The sequence below is a fragment of the Schistocerca serialis genome, chromosome 11 (genome assembly GCF_023864345.2).
Source record: "Schistocerca serialis cubense isolate TAMUIC-IGC-003099 chromosome 11, iqSchSeri2.2, whole genome shotgun sequence".
NCBI classification, from domain to species: Eukaryota; Metazoa; Arthropoda; class Insecta; order Orthoptera; family Acrididae; genus Schistocerca; species Schistocerca serialis.
The window spans coordinates 157281012-157296801 of NC_064648.1; the positions used below are offsets into that span (position 1 = coordinate 157281012).

At 44.2% G+C, this 15790-nt stretch overlaps 1 protein-coding gene and 1 long non-coding RNA gene across 7 annotated transcripts in view; one reads left to right on the forward strand and one right to left on the reverse strand.

Moving 5' to 3' along the window:
• The window catches only part of LOC126426830 (F-box/LRR-repeat protein 14-like), a 624998-nt gene that overhangs the window by 428484 nt on the left and 180724 nt on the right, over window positions 1-15790 (reverse strand). The window lies entirely within an intron of this gene.
• The window catches only part of LOC126426836 (uncharacterized), a 409903-nt gene that overhangs the window by 176624 nt on the left and 217489 nt on the right, over window positions 1-15790 (forward strand). The gene's annotated exons all lie outside the window — the stretch shown is intronic.

Consider the following 15790-nt stretch of genomic DNA (forward strand, 5'->3'; position numbering starts at 1 on the left):
TCCTCCTTTTGGCATTCCTTGGTCCCCCTCTGGGGTTTGACCTCCATTCCAAAATTTCTCTTCCGTAGTGTGAGCCATTTGGGGAAGAGCACCTTACCTAGTGTCTCCGACGTGCGCCCTCCTAGTACATTCCACCTTTTCTTTTACGTCGTTGTCTGATGCTAGGGTGCATAGCCAGCACGGTAGCCAGCCCGTGTGGTGGGGTCACTATGAACCCTTTTGGTTGAACCCCCTGAACACACAGGGATCACACTTTTGATACCTGAGCTGTGACCTCCTCATGCATGCCTTGGAGTGGTTGCTCGTCATCCTGGAGCATCGGAACTCCCGGCAATGGCCGCCATGCCAGACGGCCCTTGCTGTGGCTGGGTGGCGCCCGTGAGGAGAGCCCCTGATCGGAGTGGGTGGTATCAGGGCGGACGCTATGCAGATGAAACGCCTACGGGTCCAAAACTCTGGCCGTTCTTCTGCGGCCGTCTCTCTGCGTGGTACTGATTCCTCAAGTGCTGCTTCTCTTGCCCCTTCGGCCTTCCCTTCCATGGCTACCCCCTGGGAGGAGGGTCAGGCCCGTCGTCTAGGGGCAAAACCTTTCCCCCGTTATCTAGTTTGCACCAGGACTGATGGAGATACTTTCACCAGTGTCAAACCTTTATTCTTTGTGGAACACATTGAAGACAAGTTCGGCGAAGTGGACTCCCTGAGCAAGATGCGGTCGGGTTCGTTGCTGATAAAAACTGCTTCAGCTGCCCAGTCTGCGGCCCTTTGTGCCTGTACCCATCTTGGCACAATTCCTGTGTCCATTACCCCTCACCAGTCTCTAAATATGGTACAAGGTATGATTTTTCACAGGGACCTCATCCTTCAAACTGATGAGGAACTTCGGGACAATCTCGGACGGCGGGGTGTTCACTTTGTTCGGTGTGTTCAGAAGGGTCCTAAAGATAATTGTATTGATACTGGTGCCTTTATCCTGGCCTTTGAAGGGGATACCCTTCCTGAGAAAGTAAAGATTATGGTCTATCGCTGTGATGTGAAGCCGTACATCCCACCTCCTATGCGGTGTTTTAAGTGCTTGCGTTTTGGCCACATGTCTTCTCACTGTTCCCAGGACCCTCTCTGTGGTGACTGTGGATGTCCACTCCATGAGGGGAGTCCCTGTGTTCCCCCTCCTGTATGTGTCAATTGTCATGGTAGTCATTCTCCACGTTCACCAGATTGCCCAGTATATAAGAAAGAAAAAAAGATACAGGAGTATAAGTCCCTTGATCGTTTAAGCTACACAGAGGCCCGTAAGAAATATGCCCGATTGCACCCTGTGTCCATGACATCTAGTTACGCCTTGGTTACATCTTCATCCTTTCCTCCCCCTTCCTTACCCCCATCCCAGACCCCTCTCCTCCCCCCTTCCCCTTTTTCTCTGCCTCGTGATGGCTGGGTGTTGTGTGCTGTCCTTAGGTTAGTTAGGTTTAAGTAGTTCTAAGTTCTAGGGGACTGATGACCATAGATGTTAAGTCCCATAGTGCTCAGAGCCATTTGAACCATTTTCCCCCTTCCCCTGCGGCTCCAACACCTCCTACGGGCGCTGCTCCCCCTCCCCAGCCGGAGAAGTGTCCCAATTCTATCGGCATCTGCTGGTCAAGGGCGCCTCTCCCGGGATGCCCCTTTCCGGCACCTTCCAGGTCAAAGGTCTGCTGCCGCGCGGCGACCGCGAGAGCCGTGGTCTATCGGCCCCCAGGTCGCCCTGTCTCTTTCTGTTCCTGATCTTGCTGCAGCTGGCTCCTTTATGCCACACAGCCCTCCTCGATCTCAGCCTGGATAGAAGAAGAAACATAAGTCCCGGGACAAAGAGCCTCTGGTGTCACCGGAGGTCCCTTCCCCGACTTCACAACCGGATTCTGACCTGTCGTTCATGGATGTCGCCCCCTCCTTGTCGGTGACGGGTGGGGACACGGTGGTATGACTGGATTTAGCGTGTTCAGCCCTCATTTAAACCATCGTTCTGTGGTTCTCCAATGGAATTGTAATGGCCACTATCGTCACCTTCCGGAATTGAAATCCCTTCTTTCGTCCTACTCTGCAGCTTGTGTGGTTCTCCAGGAATCTCATTTTACTGATGCTCACTCACCGACCCTCCGTGGGTTCCGTGTTTTCTGTCGAAATCGGGTCGGACCCTTGCGGGTTTCTGGTGGCATTTGTACGTTGGTCCGTACAGACATTGCTAGCACGTGGATTCCTCTCCAAACTACATTGGAAGCGGTTGCTGTTAGGGTCCACTTAGACTCTGCAGTCACAGTTTGCAATCTTTATCTCCCTCCTGACAGGACTCTTACACCTGCTGCCTTAACCACCCTTCTTCAGCAACTTCCTCCTCCGTTCCTCCTCCTTGGGATTTTAATGCTCATCATCCTTTGTGGGGCAGTGCCTTTCCATCTAGACGAGGTCTTCTTATAGACCAATTTATTTCAGACCACGACCTGTGCCTTCTTAATGATGGCTCCCCTGCTCATTTCAGTGCCGGTCATGGTACCTTTTCTGCCATTGATCTTTCTCTTTCTTCTCCCTCTCTCCTCCCTTCATTACACTGGTCGCCACACGACAACCTTTGTGATAGTGACCATTTCCCGTTGATTATCACGCTCCCTTCCCACTCCCCGATGGACAGGTTACCTCGTTGGTCTTTCCACCGCGCCGATTGGCCTCTATACACTGCACAGGTCGAGTTTTCTCCCTCTTTGTCGGGTTGTATTGATGACGTCCTACGTGACATGTCTGATGCGATTGTTCGCGCTGCTAACCTTGCTGTCCCGCGCTCATCTGGACCATTTCGTCGCCGGCAAGTCCCGTGGTGGAGTAGGGCCATTGCCATTGCCATCCGTGATTGCCGTCGAGCTTTGCAGCACTTTAAGAGGCACTCATCCATAGCCAGCCTTAGTACCTTTAAGCGCCTTCGCACTAAAGCCCGTTATTTAATCAAACAGAGCAAGCAGATATGTTGGGAACGATTCGTTTCTTCCCTTGGTTCCACTGTCCCTCTGTCACGGGTATGGGCTACACTTCGCTCTCTCCAAGGTTGCCATCGGCAGTCCACCCTCCCAGGCCTTCACCTCCCAGATGGCATTTGTACGGACCCATTAGTTCTCGCAGAACATCTTGCGACCCATTTTGCAGTGGCATCAGCGTCAGCCTCCTATCCAGCTGCTTTCCTTCATCAAAAACAGCAGGCCGAAGCTCTCACCTTATGTTTCACCACTTGTGAGTCAGAATCTTACAACGAACCTTTTACTGAATGAGAATTTATTTCTGCTCTATCTTCTTCTCATGATACGGCCCCTGGCCCAGATTCCATTCATAACCAACTGCTTCAACATCTCAGTGCTCCACAACGGCAACATCTTCTTCGGGTGTTTAACCGTATCTGGCTCCAGGTTGACTTCCCTTCTCAGTGGAGGGATAGCATTGTGGTTCCTGTCCTTAAGCCTGGTAAGAACCCCCTATCTGTTGACAGCTATCGGCCAATTAGTTTGACCAATGTTGTTTGTAAGTTACTTGAACGGCTGGTAGCCCGTCGGCTCACTTGCGTCCTCGAATCTCGGGATCTATTGTCCCCTTACCAGTGTGGCTTTCGAGAGGGGCGATCTCCAATCGATCATTTACTTCGCTTGGAATCCGCAGTTCGGCAGGCTTTTTCCCAGTGCCGCCATTTGGTTGCAGTGTTTTTTGACCTTCGCAAGGCCTATGACACGGCCTGGCGCCATCACATCTTACTAACCCTTCATCAGTGGGTCTTTGGGGCCCACTCCCGATTTTTATCCGCCAGTTCCTGATCCATCGGTCATTCAGAGTTCGAGTTGGTACTGCTTTTAGTTCTCCACGGACGCAGGACACGGGCATCCCACAGGGTTCTGTCTTGAGTGTCCTTCTTTTCCTCATTGCTATCGATGGACTTGTGGCCTCTGTCGGTCCCTTGGTCGCCCCTGCCCTGTATGTGGATGATTTCTGCATTTGGGTTAGTTCCTCCTCGATGCTATCTGCAGAACGGCAGCTCCAGGTGGCTATACGGCGTGCCTCTGCATGGACCCTCTCACACGGGTTTCAATTCTCTCCTTTAAAATCGCGGGTGGTCCACTTCTGTTGCCGTACTACGGTCCACCCTGATCCAGAGCTCTATCTCGCTGCACAACGATTGCCTGTGGTTCCACAGTTTCGTTTCCTGGGTCTTCTTTTCGACAACAAGTTCACTTGGCTGCCCCATATCAGACTTATGAAGGTCGGATGTTTCCGTAAACTCAATGTCCTTCGCTTCCTTGCCCACTCCTCTTGGGGTGCAGACCATTCCCTCCTCCTCCGTCTTTATCGTGCTCTAGTTCTGTCTCGTTTGGACTATGGTTGTCAAGTTTATGGTTCAGCTGCTCCTTGTACACTGCACGTGCTGGATCCAGTCCACCATCGTGGTATCCGTTTGGCCACCGGTGCCTTCCCTACTAGCCCTGTTGATAGTCTCCTGGTTGAAGCTGGGATCCCCCCCCCCTTTCTGTTTGGCAGTCCCAGCTTCTGGTGTCTTATGCCCTCACTATCCGTTCTTCTCCCACTCATCCTTCCTATTCTATCCTGTTCCCAGACCATGGACGTCGCCCACCCGACTCCCGCCCTGCGTCTCTTTACCGTGATTTTCAGCTTCCATCTTTGTCCTGTCTTCCTCGCTCCCTCACCTCCACCCCTCCTTGGCTAGTTCCTCGGCCTCGAATTCGGATGGATCTCCGCCGCGGTCCGAAAGATTCCATCCCCCCGGTGGTGTTCCGTACCTTTTTCCACCAAATTTTATGGGAGTTTCGGGATGCTGTTGTTTTTTACACTGATGGCTCTAAATCTGCTCATCATGTTGGGTATGCCTTCACGTCCTCTGTTGGAACGGAAAATCATCTGCTGCCACCTACATGTGGAGTGTTTACTGCGGAATTGATGGCAATTTCCCGGGCCCTTACCTTTATTAAACAATCCCAACACAACCGCGTTTTGTTATGTACGGACTCGATGAGTGGCCTTCTTGCTATTGACCGGTGTTTTTCGCGCCATCCCTTGGTCTGCCATCCATGACCATCTCGCTGATCTTCACCGTGCCGCTTGTTCCATTGAATACCTATGGGTCCCGGGCCATGTGGGTATCCCGGGTAATGAGCTCGCTGATCCTTTGGTTGGGGGAGCAGTTTCTTACCCCCCATTTTCTGTAACCCCTCCTGCAGCAGATTTACGGCTTCACATCAAATCCCACTTCGCACAGTCATGGGCCAATTCTTGGGAGGCTACTCCACTGTCTAATAAACTTCGTGCAATTAAGGTAACACCAGGCCCATGGCGTTCTTCCTTTCGCCTCTCCCGCAAGGACTCGACCACACTGTGTCGTCTCCGCATTGGCCATACCAGGCTGACCCATGGTTTTCTTTTGCGTGATGAGCCACCCCCGCTATGTGGTTGTGGAGCCTTCCAGTCAGTGGCCCACATTTTGGTTGAATGCCCCCTTCTTTTGGCTCTGCGTGCTAAGTACAGACTCCCCCACACTTTACCTTTGATGTTGGCTGACGATTCCCAGATGGTCTCTCTGGTTCTCGGTTTCCTCCGGGAGAGTGGTTTTTATTCTCAGTTTTAAAGTTTTTAATCTCTCTCTGGTGTTGGGGCTGGGCGGTGAGTGTTTGGGTGTCTCCCACTGTAGGCAGTGTTCAGAGATTCCCGATTCGCCTCCCTGACTGGAATCCTCTTTTCTCCCCTTTTACTCTGTTTTTACCCCTTCTTTTTAAGTCTTGGTTAGTCTTTCTAATCCCATACGTACTTTCTGCATTATAGCAGTTGTACCTTTTAAGTCACAGGTGGTCTTGCCTATGCTGCTTCAGCATGGTGTTGGGTTCGTTTTCTTGCCGACTTCCCTCATTTGTTTTTACTAATGACAACGTGACTGCCCCTTTACGTTTTTCCCTTTTTCCGTTTTATTGTTCTGATTTTTCTGAGATGTCCCGTTAGCAGAATGGAGTCTATTTGAAACAAGGGACTGATGACCTAGCTGTTTGGTCCCTTTACCCTCAAACAACCAACCAACCAACTTGAAAGCATTGTATTTTTCATCTGTTCCCTGGGCTCAAAACGTGTCCATCCACTGTTCTTTTCTTAACATCATTTTGAAGATGTTGATATTTTGTTGGCTGATAAGCCTAACATCTCTTTCTACACTTTTATCTTCCTTTTGTGAGTTCAGATTTCCATATACTTCACAAAGCTGACCAAAATGATCAGAAATTCCTGTTTGCAGAACCTTTGTTGTATATGCATTGCTATCTATATTAGTGATAATATTGTCAATAATTTACTCAGTTTCCAAAGTCACTCTTGTTAGTTCCACAACTCTTGCCTTCATGTTGTACTGTAATAGCAGCTCCTCAAAGTTTTGCTTTCTCTATGTCACTTTTCCCATATCAATGTTAAAATCACCCCATATTACACAACCTTCCATTTTTTTTTTTTTTTTTTTTTTTTTTTTTTTTTTTTTTTTTTTTTTTTTTTAAATAGAGTTGACATTTTTTTGAGGATCGGTACACACAACATACTCTTGACTCATTGTAACCCATACCTGCAATTTCAAAACCTTTTTCTTTGCATTTTAAACTAAAGCGCTGGCACGTCGATAGACACACAAACAAACACAAACATACACACAAAATTATAGCTTTCGCAACCAACGGTTGCTTCATGAGGAAAGAGGGAAGGAGAGGGAAAGACGAAAGGATGTGGGTTTTAAGGGAGAGGGTAAGGAGTCATTCCAATCCCGGGAGCGGAAAGACTTATCTTAGGGGGAAAAAAGGACGGGTATACACTCGCGCGCACACACACACACACACATCCATCCACACATATACAGACACAAGCAGACATATTCAGAGGCAAAGAGTTTTGCATGTTTCTTTATGTATGTTGTTTTGGTTCCATTTATAATGAGATTGCTGTAAAACTGGTAACAACAAATGAAGTGTCATCTGCATACATGTCGACACTATCAGATACTGATTTGGTCATATCATTGACATACAAAATGAAAAGTAGTGGACCAAGAACAGATCCTTGGGGAACTAAGTATTTAACAATTTCATAATTTCAAAAGACACTTGTAATATTATTTTTACTTTTTGCTTTATTTCTACACACTGCATTCTATTTTCCAAAAACAATTTAATGATGTCTACTGCTTTCTCCCTTATGCCATAATGATGAAGCTTTTCTAATAGGATGTCATGGCATACACAATCAAATGCTTTAGATAGGTCCAGGAACATACCATAGACTTTCTTCTGTTCATCAAGTGCCTTAGTTACCAGTGCTACGAATTCAGCTATTGCTGTTTTGGTAGATTTGCCCTTTCTAAATCATGTTCATCATTCAGAATATTGCAAGTTTGTGTAAAATTTAATAATTTTTCATTGTGGTTTCCATTATTTTATAGAGTACAGATGTAATAGTTATTGGTCTGTAGTTTCCTGGGTCTTTTTTGCAGCTTCGTTGATGTATAGGGATTATTTTACTCTTTTTCAGGCACATTGTAAATATTCCTTTTTATATACATAAGTTTATCAGACTGGCCAATGGGTTTACTACCCATTGTAAATAGCATTTAATTAGTTTAGTGGATATACCATCAAGTCTCTGTGGTTTTTTTGTTTTGTTTTTGGACTATGTATTAGTTTTACAATTTCTGATTCATTAGTTGGGGTCAGAAATAAGCATTTTGTTTCAAATGGAATTTTTATTGTGTTTATTTTGGAAATATTAATTTGAGTTATTAATTTATCCACAACTTCAATGTAGTGTTTCTTTAAAATATTGCTGATGTTTTGTGCATCCCTCAGTTCCCTCCCTTTTACCTCAAGTGTTATGTTATCAGTGTTTTCCACACCTACACCTTTCCTCTTTTCTTTTATGAGAGACCACATGTTCTTAGTGATATCTGTTGACGTTGCTATCTTGTTTTCATAATATGTTGATTTAGTCTCTTTTCTCTTAGTTTTCTTCTTTTCCCTATATGTAACCCTATTTTCTTGGGTGGCCTTAACGATTTTCACCTCTTCCATCTCTCTTTTTACCTCTACTGTGACCTAATTTTTATTCTTCATCTTATTTATTTCTCTAGGTACTAATGGGCATGCAACATATACGTAATGGCCTAATGTTTTGCAGAATGATTCACCGACGGTACACGCTAAAAAAAAAACATAACCTCAGATGCGGCACTATGACAAAAGAAACATGACTGACAGACGAAATGTGAAATAATCACACAAATTTCATCACTATGTTCCAGGCATTTGAGTTTGGAAGAACAGTTTGTCCGCAGCTCGTGGTCGTGCGGTAGCGCTCTCGCTTCCCACGCCCGGGTTCGATTCCTCGCGGGGTCAGGGATTTTCTCTGCCTCGTGATGACTGGGTGTTGTGTGATGTCCTTAGGTTAGTTAGGTTTAAGTAGTTCTAAGTTCTAGGGGACTGATGACCATAGATGTTAAGTCCCATAATGCTCAGAGTCATTTGAACCATTTGGAAGAACAGTTTGCGTTTCAAACCTGTGCATAATCGGAGGACGCATGCCTTGAAATGAGAACAGAGTAAGGTGGCACAGTGGTGAGCACACTTGACTCACATTCGAGAGGACGACGGTTCAATCCCGCGTCCGGCCATCCTGATTTAGGTTTTCTGTAATTCCCTAAATTGCTTCAGGCAAATGTCGGGATGGTTCCTTTGAAAGTGAAAGTGCCCGACTGACTTGTTCCCTAATCCTATGAGACTGAAGCCCTCGCTGTTTGGTCTGTTCCCCCTAAAACAACCCAACAACCCTTTAAATGAGCAAGAGTTTTGAGAGGGAAAGGAAATGCACCCAGACCTGTGCGAACACCTATCTTTGTGTCAGTAGGTGGGTATCGCTCGCAGAGATCAGATATCTGGGTCGGTCATCGCCGTGCTGCGTTTGTCTCATCGGGCAGTTCTCGACCTAGGTCTATACTGTGCTATTCATATTTTTTAAAATGCCATTTTATGTGTAGCTCTTGGTCCATTCCTATATCTACATCTATACTCTGCAAACCACAGTGAGATGCACGGCAGAGTTTATGCCTAATTCTGCCAGTTCTTAGGTTTTCTTCCCATTCTATTTACATATCGAGCATGGGAGGAATGACTGTTTGAATGCCTCTGTTTGTGCTGCAATTATTCTAATCTTATCCTCACAATCCCTGTGTGAACACTATGTAGGGGGCTGTAGTATATTTCTAGAATCACCATTTTGTTAATAGACTTTCTTGAGATAGTTTATGTCTATCTTCATGAGTCTTTCAGTTCACTTCCTTCATTATCTCTGTGACACTCTCCCATGGATTAAACAAACCTGTAACCTTTAGTGTTGCCCTTCTCTGCACATTCATTATGTGCTGTTAGTCTATTTGGTACAAGCCACAGAGACTTGACCAATATTCTACAACCGGTCACATGAGTGATTTGTAAGCATTCTACTTTGTTGACTGATTGCACTTCCCCAGCATTCTACCACCTGCTTTATCCATGACTGAGTCTATGTGATCATTCAATTTCACATCCCTACAAAGTGTTTCACTCAGGTTTTTGTATGAAGTGGCCGATTCCAGCAGTGACTCGTCAGTATTATAATCATAGAATACTGTAATTCAGAGAATAAGCAGTAGTCAAAATTTGAAACTACAGTGCCGTCATTATTGCCTAGTCCGCTACTCCATTACTAGAAAAGCAAGACTCACATGCCATGATAAATTAAAAAATAAGACAGTCCAAGAATAAGGCAAAAACTATTCAGAACATTATTTAACAAAGAAAACTAGTAATCCAGTGAAACTGAGCCCCAGGTAATAGTTCTCACAGAAATGGGGACACTCAAATCATTGGCCACCAATTTCAATCATTAGGGCCCATTTCCTCACAGTGGCTGCACCAAGTAACAAATAATAATGCAATACAGATGTGTTAGATTCACTTGTGCCGAAGCTTCATGCTACACCAGCAGACATTAGTTTCAAAAATACAATACCAAAGGTTATTACATAAGTCGTTAGCTCATTAAAAAGCAGCAGTTCTGCTGACTATGTTCCAGCAGGATATTAAAATCTTGTGCTGACATGACATAACTACCCTCAAGTTATCTTTGCAATGAATCAGTCTCTTGGGGTATGTTTCCTGGTTTTCTTGTATGTACTTATTGACTCCCATCTAAAAAAACGAGATAAGGATAACCACCTCTAATTACAGATCTGTATCACACCTTCCAGTTCTTTCAAAAGTATTTGAGAAAGCAATCACTGATGCTCTTCACTAATCAGAACTCATTAACCACCTTTCAGTTTGTCTTTTGTAAAGGAACCTCAAAACAGAAAGCATACTAAAGCTCACAAATGAAGTATTGAAAGAGCTGAACGAGAAAAATCTTCTACACAATAAAAGCATTTACTCTTCAGATATTTTTCCAGGTCTTCTTCAGTATGTGTTGGATTTGTGCTGCACTTCTAGATTTTATTTATAAATTTCATGCCCATACAGCGTACAGTTTTTCGTATTGTTTGTCTGTGGTTAAGTAATGTGTAGCTTTCTCATACTGATGCAAGAAGCAGTTTCCCTCAGAAAGTTGTGAGTTTATATGTACTTGGAGTGGATACCAGATCTAGTCTTCAAAATGAGTTTGCACTGTTATTTCTTTTTAGCTTCCATTATGACTCAGATGATCTTTTTTGTAGCCTAAAAGCTTTGAGTAGGCTAGTTTTTCAAACCCCAAGAAAATTATACTGTACCTAATGACTGAAACAAAGTGTGCATAGGATACAGCCTTTACCTGTTTGACAGCAGACTATTGCTGTTGAGTCATCTGGTTAGGGGATGACATCAAACTGAACCTTGCATGGCATATTAATATAATGCGAAAATACTGGTAGCCCTAATATGGATCCTTACAGAAGGCCATATTGTGTGTGTTTCCAGCCACAGATGAATTTCTCCTCATTGTTATTAACAGGTACTCATTGCTGTCTCTTTGCCATGTAATATGACACCCAGGTAAGAGATTTTCCTTGAAAACCATAGCTTGTCACCATCTGAGCTACCCAAGCACGACTCACGCCCCATCCTCACAGCTTTACTTCTGCCAGTACCTCGTCTACTACCTTCCAAACTTTACAGAAGCTCTCCTGCGAACCTTGCAGAACTAACACTCCTCTCGGTCTGGCACACAGTTTTAATCTGCCCGGAAGTTTCATAGCTTGTCAGTTTTTGGAGAAGGGACTCACAGTTTGCAGGATTGAAAGCTTTGGTAAGGTCACACAAGATGGCTGATACACAGTACTGGTAGTGTAAAATAATACTGTGGGATGAATTATAATTTTCTATCTGATCACATGTAGGTCCTTTTGGGGAAAAAAGTTGTTTACAATGAGATAGGTCTATAGTTTCGCATTCCATCTCTCCTTCCTATTTTACGAACAGTATGTTTTAATCTGTCTGGAAAATGTTCATCAAAAGACTGTTGATTATGAAGAACATTGGATGTGGAGTACCATGATTGACAATTTTAATTGTGGGGTACCTCATCCCAACCCACTAAGTTAAAAAGTTTAGTGACATTATGATTTTTCGTAACATCAGAGATGGAAATGTGGGAAAATTTAAAGCCTGAGTTATTTCTCTGCCATTATAGGATATTTACTGGCTGGTGAATAGCCACTGGTTTTATTGAGATTTATCAACAGGTCAGTGAGGGATTCGAATATGGCACTGGATTCTTACTTATCATTAGTTTCACTTGCAGCACAATTTTTCAATTTAACCAATATTGGATAACCTTCTGCCTCCATATGCAGTTTCTTCATCTTAATTCCTTTTGCAACCCATGATCTACTTTTATGAAAATCAGTCAATACTGGCACAAAATGGAAGCATTTTACTGCATATAGACCCATACTCTGTAAACCACAGTCAAGTACATGGCAGAGGGTGCTTCCCATTGTACCAGTTATTAGGATTTCTTCCTGTTCGTTCCATATAAGGAGTGCGGGGAGAATTATTGTTTGAATGCCTCTGTGCGTGCAGTAAGTACTGTAATCTTGTCCTCATGATCCCACGTGAGTGACATTGTAGTATATTCCTAGATCATCATTTAAAGCCCGTTCTTGAATCTTTGTTAGTAGGCTTTCTCAGGATAGTTAAAATACTTACATGTTCAAGAGTCTGGCAGTTCAGTTTCTTCAGCATATCCGTGTTGCTCTCACAGGTCAAACAAACTTGTGACCATTCATGCTGCCCTTCTCTGTATATGTCCGATATCCCCTGTCAGTCCCGTCTGGTATGGGTCCCACACAGTTGGGCAATATTCTACATAGATTGGGTTGCACAAGTGGTTTTTACCCTATCTCGTGTGTAGACTGATTGCACTTTCCCAGTATTCTACCACTAAACTGAAAGCTGCCACCTGCTTTTCCCATAATTGAGCCTGTCTGACCATTTCGTTGATCATACCTTTACAAAGAGTACCACCCAGGTATTTGTATGAGTTGACTGATTCCGACTGTGACTCATTGATACTCTAATCACAGGATACTACATTTTTTCATCAGGTGAATTGAAGAGTTTTCCATTTCTGAACATTTGAAACAAGATGCCAATGTTTGTACGACTTCAAAATCTTATCGAGATCTGACTGAATATTTATGCAGCCTGTTTCACACAGGTTTTTTTGTGCCACTCGATTGATGTTTTTGGAGCGATGCTGGTTTGCATCGAGAAAGTTATTATGTTTGAGATACCTAATATCTGTGAGCTGAGAAATGTTCCAAGATTCTACAACAAATCAATGTCAAGGATATTTTATGGTAGTTTTGTGGATCGTTTCTACTATCCTTGTTGTAGACAGCTGTGACATGTGCCTTTTTCCAAGAACTGGGCACACTTTTATTGTTTGCGGGATCTATGATAGATTATAGTTAGAAGCAGAGCTAAGTTAGCTGCAAATTTAGAATTGAATCTGACAGAGAGTCCATCAAACCCTGGAGCTTTTTTCAATTTTAATGATTTCAGCTGTTTATCAAGACAACTGATGCTAATACATTGATTTGATTTGTTTTCATTTTAACAGGTAAGCTAAAATAATTTAGGTCTAACTCACCACTGCCTGCATCAAAAAAAAGTTTATTGTGTGGTATCGCACCCTATCTATCTATCTATCTATCTAGTAAAGCCAACTAGTGCCCTTAAATAGTGCAAGGAGTCCCTATATCAGTTTTTTGTAAGACACAATTTCTTGAGGTGTAGTTGTGATGAAGATTCTGTATCTTTTACTCTCCAGTGCCATGCATCCATAGGTTAGGTGTGATGCAGTTTCATCACCCTCATCACAGATCCTACTTTTATTGTCCTCTTCCATTATACTCATTGTGTGTGTAGGTGTTTTTTTTTAGTCCCATGGCCAGTCATCAGTCCAGTCATGAGTTTTATCTCTTTCCTGTTCAATCCCAGGATTACCGAGCTTCTAATAAAACATGGCATGGGCATTATTAAATTACCATGTTTTTATTTATGGACCTTGATGCAATATCTTATGTGATGTTTCCTAAGCCAGTTCCATAGTTCTAATTTAATCATAGCCTTGGTGATTGTCAGGGCAGGTTCCAGTCCAGTAAATGGTTATGTTGCCCCCATCCTATCCAGTCTGTCGGCTTGTTCGTTGACACAGATCCCTGAGTGGCCAGGAACCCTCACTAGGTTTACCCTTTTGCTTCCCCCTAGCTCCACCAGAGCCCTGAGGCAATCTGCAACAATCTTAGATCTTATTGCAGGCACTGCTAATGATTTCAGAGCTTCCTAGCTGTCTGAAGAGATGTGGACGCTATGGTCCTTGTAGCACCTACACATATTCTCCTCCGCACATGCCCATATTGCAGTAATTTCAGTATGGAATACAGAGGCCAGTTTTCCTAGAGAGATGATGCCCTCCAGTCTTGGTTGAAGCCTGTACACGCCTGCCCCAATGCCTTGGTCTGTTTTTGACCCATCAGTGAACCAAGTGATGTCACCCGTACGATGTCTAACTGTTTTTTCCCACTGCTCCCTGCTTGCAATTATTATATATTAAGGCTTGTCAAAGCAGATGGGAGTTATTGTATAGTTGTCTGCACCTTAGCAAGCCCCTTAGCTGCAACCCCCTGTTGTGCCTTCTTCCACCACACTACAGCCCTGTAGGAAATCCTAGGTCTGATCGCTGTGGTGTATATCCAGTGCATACCCCTGGGGCTTAGGCCCCAGTTTTTGCCACAAAGCCCTTGCAGTACACACTAGAGTACTTTTTGCCTTGGAGCAGATACTGTTAATGTGAGGGGTCCATGTTAACTTCTCATCTAAGGTTACTCCTGGATATTTCACTATCCCCTTCACAGGTAGAGTTTCATTGAAGAGCTTTAGATTCCAACTTGAGTGTTGAATATGTCTCTTTGTAAATGGCACCTCAACAGTCTTAGGATTAATCTGCAGATCCTGTTTAATGCACTAATTTTTAACAGTGCTCAAACTTTCATGTGCCATATTTCTAACTGTATCAGAAAATTTGCCAAGTATTACTACGACAAAGTTATCTGCATATCCTTGGCAGACGCAGTCTTGAATTTAAACCCATAATGAGTTCGTTCACCACTAGATTCCGCAATAGAGGGGACAAAACTCCTCCTCGTGGGCAGGCTATAGTGTTGTTAATTACCATCTTTTCGTTCATCATGATAGCCTCTACCTTCCTTCCACGAAGCATGGCCCTGGTCCACCCGCATATAGTGGTCCCCAGGTCAGGCACCTCTGCTGCCCTTACCATGGAATTGAAGGTCGTGTTACTGAAGGCCCCTCGATATCCAGGAAGATGCAGAGGGCTAGTTCTTGGAACTGAAGTGCTTTCTCCGCCTTCCAATGAGTTGGTGGAGAGCTGTCTCACATTATTTACCTGGTTGATATGCGCACTGGTTTGAATGGAGCGGGGCCCTACTTAGCCTCCTCTCCCCAACACATACATTAACCAGTTTTTCCACAGTTTTGAGAATGAAGGAGGACAGACTGATTGGTCTCGTATCCTTAGCCTTGGTATGATCAATTCCCCCTGGCTTTGGAATGAAGACCACCTTCACTGCCCTCCAAGCACTGGGAATGATTCCTACTGCCAGGCTAACCCTGAATAGCCTGCATAGGACTCATATGAGCTTGAAAAATTCCATCTGGGTCACGTGACTTGGATGGTTGGAATGTTCCCACCACCCAATTGATTTTATTAAAGTTCACACACACTCCTTGGCAAATTCGCAGTCCTCTCTTCGAGTGCCTGAGAACCATTGTCTCTCCAGGATCACATTGTGGACTGTGTTGTCTGGCAGAGCATATTAAGGAAAGTGAGTTTTGAGGAGCAGTTCCAGCGTCTCATGTGTTGTCTTTGTATATTCCCCATCCTCCTTCCTCAATGTAAATCCTGGATTGGTTGGTACCCTAGTGACAATCTTGTGCAGTCTTGCTTGTGCAGCCATGCTCTACACTTCCTCACAGAATGCCTTCCAAGATGCCTCCTTTGCTTGTCTGATTGCAAGATTGTATTTGACAAGGGCATCATGATATTTAGCCCATTGTCCTTTACTTCTCACAATATTAAACAGTCTAAGTCCCTGTTTTCTTTGCATTTCTAAGTTGTTATTCCACCAAGGCACACTCCTATTTGTGCACTTCTTGGT